Source organism: Asparagus officinalis, chromosome 10 (genome assembly GCF_001876935.1).
Source record: "Asparagus officinalis chromosome 10, Aspof.V1, whole genome shotgun sequence".
NCBI classification, from domain to species: Eukaryota; Viridiplantae; Streptophyta; class Magnoliopsida; order Asparagales; family Asparagaceae; genus Asparagus; species Asparagus officinalis.
In genome coordinates, this window is record NC_033803.1 from 71,012,949 (window position 1) to 71,022,871 (window position 9,923).

At 36.5% G+C, this 9,923-nt stretch overlaps 1 non-coding gene and 1 pseudogene across 1 annotated transcript; both read left to right on the forward strand.

Moving 5' to 3' along the window:
- The window catches only part of LOC109825785, a 3,441-nt pseudogene extending 1,590 nt beyond the window's left edge, over positions 1 to 1,851 (forward strand).
- TRNAA-UGC lies at positions 3,056 to 3,128 on the forward strand. Its single transcript has one exon. It is a non-coding gene; the product is annotated as a tRNA-Ala (tRNA).

The window sequence follows — 9,923 nt, forward strand, 5'->3', positions numbered from 1 at the left end:
TGTATTGCAGAATAGATCGGGTGTCTATATGTAATAAATGCCAACAATATAACTCTTTCAGGGGTCTACATGGTAGTAAGTTCAATTTGGCAATAGTACAGGGACTTTATCCTCAGCTAACCCAAAAGCTTACATTAATATTACACAAAAAAAACTAATTAACGTACATCTATCCTCTTTAATTTCCCACAAAAGTTTGGAGAAATTAGGTATAAAATCAGTATCAGGACAAGCAAAGGTGCTAGGAACTATAGTTGGAATTGGAGGAGCCATGACTCTCACTTTCTACAAAGGAGCAGACATCAATCTATTTTCATCAAAGTTCAATCTCATCAAATCATCACAGGATATTGGAGGAATCCACCAACAGTCTGGTAATCATGTCATCGGTTCGTTGCTGGTTGTTGCCAGTTGTTTCTCTTATGCAATCTGGTTAATTATTCAGGTGATTTTGAAGCGATGACGCTACCTTGTGTTACATTGGACTGTATTCTGAATATTGTTATAGTTTTTATGATTTTATAGGCTAAGATGAGTCAAGCGTATCCGTGTCATTACTCTACTACGGCCTTGATGTGTTTGATGGCGGCGGTCCAAGCTAATGTTTATGCACTTTGCATGGATAGGCATTGGGATCATTGGAGATTGGGGTTCGATGTTAGGTTATTGACTGTTGTATACGTGGTACGATTCATTTTCCTAAGCAAACTTTATCTGACTTCTACAAATACTTTGCGACTAGTATTTGTATATCTTTTGAGACAACAAAAAAATTCAAAAAAATAGAAGAAAAAAAATCCCCGGAAAATGTGCTTATGCTAAAAGTTTGTGAAATATTTTTATAGTCCTGAAAGTTATTTGTTTGGAATTATATTTGGTGCAGGGAGTAGTTGCATCGGCCTTGATCCTTACTGTTCTATCATGGTGTATAAAGCAGAAAGGACCACTATATGCATCTGTTTTTAACCCTTTAATGCTTGTGATTGTCGCCTTCTTGGGTTCTCTTCTTCTTGATGAGAAATTACATGTTGGAAGGTATGTAATTAATTATTCCTTTTATTTCGGTTCGCTTTGCATCTTAACGAACTCTGGTATATACGTAAATAATACAACTCAGCATGAACTGATCAAACATGCATGTCATCAAAATAGTTTTCTAAATATTTTTTTCCTGACTTAAATATATATTAGCAATAATTATGATGACCCTTTCCAATTAGTCAAACAACCAATGCTTGCTTTTTGTTTCAAATAAATTCATGTATAAAGTATTTCATTACAAATTTTTTGCTAATTAACTAGTCATAGAAGTTTTTGTTGATTCGGGTATAAAAGTATATTTTTCTTGTTAAACATTTGAGGTTGATTGTGTGATCATTTATTCTTCAATTATCTTCAATTTGCAGCATAATTGGAGCAGTGTTGATTGTGATTGGACTCTACATGGTTCTTGTATGGGGGGTAGCAAGGAAGAGCTGTTTAAAGTTGCAGAAATTCCCACAACAGATGAAACCATTGATGTTGTCATAGAACCAGATAAGGCCAGCTTGCAAGAAGAGGATGAAGCTGATAAATCCAAAGACAATGATCCATCTTTGAATAAAAAAGATGAGGAGTTTGCTAGAGAGTAGTAGCCTTGAGATCATAATTTTCTAACGATTTTTTCCTTTCTTCTTTTGATCGCATTTAGATGTGTGGAAAATTTCTTCTCTTCAGCATAGTTAACTGTTTTTGTTGAAAAACTGTTGTATACTCATTTTTCAGGAATCATTATTATAAATCATTTACTGTGTATGAAAGAAAAAAAAAGTACAGAATGTAATACTATTAGTAGTTAAAGAAAAAAAATATGGAAGAGTATGGTGACGCTTTATATATATTTTTCTTCTTTCAAATATTAATAGCATGCATATACAAAACATGAAAAGAAAGGAAACTTTCAGCGGTGAAGTTTGCATGTTCTGAAAACTTGTGTTGATGACAAAAGTCTTCAACTTAATTTGTACTTTTGAGTTCATCTCTTTTTGTTTATATAATATTTTCGACATGAGAGTATGTTTGCACTCATAATAGATATCTGGAGTATCCCATCATAACATTTGAACATAGAGATCATGAAGAGATCGAGATGAACCTGAGTACACAAATTGACATGCAAAAGAAACCAACAGAGAGGTGAAAACATTTGATACTTGCTCCCAAGATGTCCAAAGATTGCGGTGCGAATGATACTTGCTAGCTTGAAGCATCAGTTTAATGCCTGATTGAAGCAGTACAAACATGTGAATTGCTAGCCTTTGCACCCTCAACACCTGATCTTAATTATTACATTGCTTTCCCAACATCCACCTGACCACTGCATGTTATAGGGCTAATTGCACTTAAAGACCCTATATATAGTTCCCCTAGTTTGCGCTTATATACTCTCGCTTGTTTTTTGTGGCACTTATATGTCCCAACGTTTTGAAAATTTGTACTTATATACCCTTACTTGTTTTGGTAGCACTGATCATATGCCCTAAAGTTTTAAAAATATGCACTTTAAACACGATCCTAAGGTTTGTAAAAGTTGCATTTAAATACCCTCATGTTTGCATAACTGATGGTATTTTATTATTGTTTTCGATATGCGAGCATATTCCACATTCCAACATCTCGTAATCAGACATAATACTAAATATTTAAAGAATAACAACATTGCATAGGATTCCTCTAAAAAAAGGGGGAGAGTATTACCACATGATAACTGTTGATTTATCTAGAAAATTATTGTCATTTATCTTTGAGTGCAAATGCAATTTAGGCAATGAGGTAATTCATGGAGTATGGTGAGCCTCATTCTAACCACGACTCGCGTTAAACAAATCAACGATAATGATAAAAATAGTAATTTCTCCACTATTTTTTTATATTGGGGAGAGAATCCAAATTCTTTGAATAGACCATAAACCTGAGTTTTACAAAAGTTGAAACTATATATATGTATATACTTTTATTTTTAATTTTTCCGTTTAAGTAGATTGTTAAATATTTATAACTAATGTCTGATAAGCGTGGGGATGTAGCTCAAATGGTAGAGCGCTCGCTTTGCATGCGAGAGGTACAGGGTTCGATACCCTGCATCTCCACCGAAATATCCTTTTTTTTTTTTTGCAATTCCCCCTTCTCGCTTAGCTATAAATAACCAAATTTGAAGGGGCGCTCTTCTCGTCGTCCCCAAATCCGCTGGCTTCGCGCTCAACGTAAGCTCTAAAACCCTAACCCCAATTTCCATCTAAATTCTCTTCTTCTTCTCCTCTAATTAATTTTTCTTTCAATCTCATTCCTCTTCATCTACGATCGAGGTGCTTTTTTTTCCTCTTTTGAAGTCGATTATTTTGGGTTTTGATTTCAGTACACTTGTTATTTGAGGTGATTTTCGTGAATGGTGCTTGAAATATTAACTTGATTTTTTTTTTAATTTTAGCAAGTTTGGTTAAAAAAATTAGGCCTTTCAACAACTTATAAGTCCTCGATGAAAATTGACGAGTGAACAGAGTTATTCAGTAAAGATGTTGGGAAGAAAGAAGAGGATGAGAGCATTTGGGAACATGAGGTGAAGAATAGAGGGGGAAATCATCGTATGTGCTAACTCGAATTATATTTTTGAACTCAAGAACAGAAAGCCAGACCTTGCAAGATAACCGAGAGAAATGAGGATTCTTGAGTTATAGGTTGAACCTAGGGTTGGTAATTTTGCGTTGCCTCATTTCTCCATGTCTTGCTTTTTAAGTCTACGCGCGCGCGCGCGCATGAACTCCTATGTAAAAGGAAACTGATAGGAAGAAATTGTATAGCGCACAGATAATATAAAAACCTTGTTATTGATGCCTTACAAGAGAAATCCAACATCTCGTATCATCCACAAGCATAGCCTACATGAGATGAACTTGAACTCTGGATTCGATACACATGATATATCAATTTCACATCATGATGTTTGTCATATACACAGGAGCATATGCAAAAATGTGCGATATATCGTTTTTATATGTATCGCAAATCACAAGGTGTGTGTGTGTAGAGACACATACATGCACATAACACATGACAATCACACATGCGTATATGGACATGCACAAGGATATATGTATATATGTAGGTATGTTACGTATGTATATATCAATTCGTGATTTGTTGGTGTAACATACTACCTGATAGACTTCTGGCCAAAATGAACACTTAATGTAAGCAGTAGGCAATGAAACATACATGAACTCTACTTTGCCCTCTACCTATGCTTTTCTTTTGTCATCATTGTGCAATGTGACCTTGTGCATGCTCAATCTCAAGAACTTGTTTCTACGTGGTTTCAGAGGTCCAACCTTATTCTCCATGTCTCAACCTCGTTGACACTTGAGAAGATCCAACATCTTGTCATGTTCACCTTGATATCCCTTAAAATGCTAAACTCATCGTTGACACTTGAGAAGATCCAACATCTTGTCATGTTCACCTTGATATCCCTTAAAATGCTAAACTCATATCCTTGACCTCATAGTTAACTCATGATACTCATCTCGTTCATAACTACTTGGGGATCTCTACTAAAATTAAAGAGCATCTAAAGCAATGATGGTGAAGTAAATTTTAACCAATATCTCCATAAATATCAACCAGATGTAATCATCATGAGATCAACGTAAGCCTTAAACCTCCTGCAGATCCAACACAATGGAGCTCCGCAATCTGCCATTTAAACATGAAATCAAAATATGGAATGCTATAAAAAGATATTGAACGAGAAGAGATTGTGGTGGAAACTTAATGGGTATCATTATGGCTGATGAGTGGTGCTTATTAATGAGAATCTAATTGCAAGAGATCTCTGAATATCATTGTGGATTAACTGGAAAGACAATTGCATACTGTCTGAAATTGTATTTGGTTCCCTCTTTAATTCCACCTTTACGCGTGTGCTAAACATGGTAATACGTGACGCATCATGTTGTTGGTTTCCTTAATTAAACCTTTATATATGGTAATATGTGTGGCCCATCATATTGATTATTTCTTAAATTAGAAGGTGGTGCATACTGATTCAAATATCAAAGTACAGGCCTATATGTAAGCCTGCGGAGGTTCAAAGCATACCATTGCAAAGAAAAATAGCAATATGATAATTTGCATCCCATGCTTGTTTTTACCCAGCTATAGTCATGTACGTACAAGAGAAATAATGTGATCTGATGACCATTTAATATGAAAAACAGCTCTAAAGTTACATGAGCAACTGAAACCATGAATCTAAGTTAGCTTTTCGTGAAACCTTTTTTAGGTTAGAGTGGAGCTATTTAAAGTCATAAACTTTATTTTTAATTATGCAGATAAAGGGAAAAGGATATTTCTAGCATGTTTTTCCCCCAAAAAAACTTCTAGCTTGTATTACGTAGCAATTTTTGAAGATTTATGTGGACAATTGGGTTTAAAAAGGTGTCCATCGCTTTATCTCATATCTATTTGCTTGGCATGAAGATATCTCAACTGCTAGCTAATTTTACACGCCGACATATTGAATCATCTCGATAACTGCATTGTGCAGACAAGGTTATTTTGGCTGGATGGTGTTAATCTGATACTGTTAGTATATGTGTGCCAGGTATGGTCTGCGAGCAGGGCAGTGAAGGATTAATGCAGAATTAAGTGTCTTAATTGTCTGAGGTGGCCACTGTCAAGTATTGTTAACAGCTACTAGTTTTCTCCACGTGTAGATAGATGCTTCAGCTATCTTTTCATTAGTTAGTCTCATTCTTCTAAATAAGCTAATTCCCGAAATGCCTGATTCCTCTTTGTTGCCTACATAGTTTCTGTATTACTATCGTTACTGCAGGAGTTGACTCCATTTCACATACTATCGAGTCTTTTTTTCATTTGAAACCTGCCCCGTTATATGCATACAGCCTGGCCCATACCTGGCCTGTGATATCGCTGAGCCATTCACTAGATGCACAATATAAACCCCAATTTCTTTGTATATATAAATACAAACATTTCATGCAGGGCTTGATGGTTCTGTTGAGGGTTGGATGGAGCTTATATGCAATTTTTAGGCTACACCTGATCTTCTTTTGAGGTCTATAGTCCAAGCCTAACCTAAGACATGTTTTGCTTGTATTGTCCTCTGAGCAAGATCAGCCCTTCAATAATCATAAGCCTTAATTCTTGACAATGACTTTACTGCATCAAATTGGTTCTGTATAGAGATGAAATAGTTTGAACTCCCACTACTTCTCGGTTATAAAAGTCTAAAAAGTCTTTTGGAACATTTTAGATTAGAAATCGAATCTTATTAGATATTTAGATCCCAGTCAAGTTAATTAGCCTGACAAGGTTTCAGGAGATCTTTTTAAGAACGGGTTAATCGTAATTAGACCCCTTGTGGTGTCACACTTTGGAACATTTTAGATTAGAAATTTTTTTCCGGATCCTCCATTGTAATTGCTGACTAGGATTGAGTATAATTTCTTTGAGCATTCATCCGATACTGAACCATTATGTTTGTGGTCAAGAAAATTTGTGACATCCTTATCACTCACAACCAAGCAGCTAGGCTTGAGAATCAACTTGTTGCCATGTCTACAGATTGGACTTTCCTTCACATTGAACCAATTCCATTGGACAAATTCCCAGTTGACAATCGTCTCATTTTGCAATAGCCAAAATTTGACAGGTTAGCGTTGGGTACTTGGCCAGGTCACAGTGTCAAATCTTGTACTATTTTGCAGGCATGATTTAGATTAGTTTGGTTAACTGATTCAATCATTGGGAGGCATCCATATGGGATTTGTTTTATTGCCTATAACATGTCTGTGCCTTTTTTTGGATTTGATGTCTGGAGATTTTCTAACGCCATAAGGGTCCTGATATTCAGACGTAAGGGTCCTGATATTCAGACCAAGGTTTTAAATATCGGGTATCGGGGAAATACCGGATGACCAAAATTCATATCGGATTGCGGATATCGGGGAAATATCGGGGATATGTGGTAAATATCGGAATGCCATAATGAATGTTTGCATACATAGTATAATGCATTAAAATGTAATCTAAACATATGTAATGGAAATTTAAGCATACAAAATATGAATAATATATGTTTAGGATCACTAATCAACCTTCTAAAACAAACAAAAGCGCAAAGCAACGTTGCAACATTCGATCTGCTTTTTTAGGGCGCAATGTCATTTGATATAATGGGGAAATCTTGATCTCGCCCAAAAATTCCAAACACGGTATATTATTTTGCAACAAGCTATATAAAAAGATATATTGGTTCGCATATCGGTTAATATGTCGGTCATATCAGGGATTTATCACTCAAAATAGCCAACAAGCGGTAAAAGATATTTAAAGACGTACCATATCGGTTGCTGCAAGCCCTGTAAAAGAATATATCGGGGGATATATCGGGCCATGTCGGGGATATTTAAAACAATGATTCAGACCACGGCCACACGTCAGCTTGACCGATGAAATACATGTTGAAGTGTGCGTCGTTATATATTGCAGATGTGACACTTGTAGGTTACTACAATACTTCAGATTTGTACAGTTATCATTCTTATATCTTGATTATAGTATCATATTCTCTTTACACGTCGTATTCATAGTTCAATGTGTTTACGGACTTTTCAGCGCGTCATCAACCTTTTAATGCAGTTCCGAGATTAGTGTCATAGTCAAACCATATCATCATCAAGGTTTCATTTTACCATTAAGTCACACCTTGATTATAACTGGTACTTTTTCAGCAGTTCTTTTTCTTCTTTTTTTTTTTTTTTTTTGATTCTGATGACCGGGTTGTATTTCTTATTTTTATCATAGATAGAAACACCAGGGGGCTGTTTGGTTGTTGTTTGGTAAAGTTATGTATTTATGACACAACTTGAAAAGTTGTTGTCCACCTCATCAATTTTACTTTTATACTTTTCTTTGTTTGTTTTTGATTCCATTGGAATCATAAATTGCTTGTTTGGTTTGTAAATGTAACTTTAATTGTTTGTTTGGAAAGTGTAAAAAGTGGTCCCTACTCAAATGTTCATATTGGTTGGAATTATTTTTTATTATTTTTTCCTGACAATTCAATGTCAGCTTTTTTCTAAAATCATGTCTTTTTTTTTAATGAAATCACTTTACAAGCCACATCAGCATATGAAATCACTTTACACTATTTTCACAACTACAAACAAACAATTGAAAGTGATAAAAACTGACATTGAGACTCACTTTTTTACACTTTTCATCCTTTTACATGGTAAAAACATACAACCAAACAGCCCCCAAATGTTCACATCGCATTTGAAAGCGTTAGTAGCTATTACTATCTCAAAGATTAGGTAGCTCGTGGGTGGGAGCCATGACCCCACAAAACTTTGTCATGTGCAGCCTCACATGCCGAAGCGCCACGTCATCCGACAGCTACGGAAGTTACCCCCGACACGATTTCAGCCGCAACCGTCGACAGAGCATGTTAACTGCCCTCGGATAGAGACAAAATCGGCAGGTAATTAAGTTAGAAAGAAAAGGGGGCTCTTTTCTTGTTTTTGTATGCGCCTGGCCCCATGATGGTCGGCGGTTTCCACGTGCCTTTGCTCTGACGGGTTGTTATCGGGTCTTATCGGGTAACCGACCGCCCATAACTGCAGTTATTTCGGTGAGTAAATTACTCCGCGGATATTTCGCTTATAACGTTTTTTTGCGAAATAAACCAGCATGCCCCCTGAAATACGTTATTTGGTCAGCCAAGCTGCCAAAAGGTCACACGCATTTACCCACCTTGCTTTTTCTTTCAAGGATTTTTTTTTTTTTTGGCCAATAACTTGAATTAAGTGTAAAGGTTAATCTAGTAAAAACTATTTACTTTCTAGTAAAGTTTCCGTTTCACAGATAAAGTTAGGCCTGAAACTTTCCTTTTTCTCTTTTTTGAGAAAAGGGGGCTATGAATTTTTAGTCAAACACCTAAATTATCGATGTTTACTTATATTCATAAAGAAAATGGTTATAAGGACACCAAAAATAGAACTCAGAGAATAGGGTGGGGTGGGCGTGGGCTGCGCCGATTCAGGCCTGTGACTCGGCCCCTCGGGTTTATGATCGGGTCGGGTCTAACCTAGGCCTATGCGGGTTTGAGTGGGTCAAGCCTGTTTTTCTAATCTCGGGTCTAGGACTGGATCCGGCCCGACCCATGACCCGCCTAGGAGCAGATCGGGCCCACAACCCATGGGGCGTGGGTCGACCTGTGGGTTTTTTCGACCTTGTTATATTTTTTTTTCATTTCTACTCTATATTAACTATGTATTCATATTTGTAAAATTATATTTAATTTATGTTTTTTTCCTATTTAAAACTCTTTATTTAAAATAGTGTGTGTGTGTGAGAGTGTGATGTGGCTGGAAAATATTCGAACTTTGAAGGAATACCTTAGTGCTTGAGGACTAATTATTTTTTGCTAAACAAAGTAAACATTTGTAATTAAACTCGACTGAGTTTGGGGTGGGGCCGGGCCAGGCCAGGCTATTGGTGGGTCAGCCATGCTTCTTTAGTCCCGGGTCTGGACCAAAACTCAGCTCGGGCCAGGAACCGTATATATAATGCGGCTGAAGAATATTTAGACTTTGAAGGAATATTTGACTGTCTGATGCCTAGTTATTTTTTGCTAAACAAAATAAACATTTATAAGCGAGCTTAGGTCGGGTGGGCCGGGCTATTACTGGGCCGGGCCTGCTTCTATAGTTTCGGGTCTATATCAAAATCTAGCTCGGCCTATGAATTTTTTGCTAAACAAAATAAACATTTATAAGCGAGCTTAGGTCGGGTGGGCCGGGCTATTACTGGGCCGGGCCTGCTTCTATAGTTTCGGGTCTATATCAAAATCTAGCTCGGCC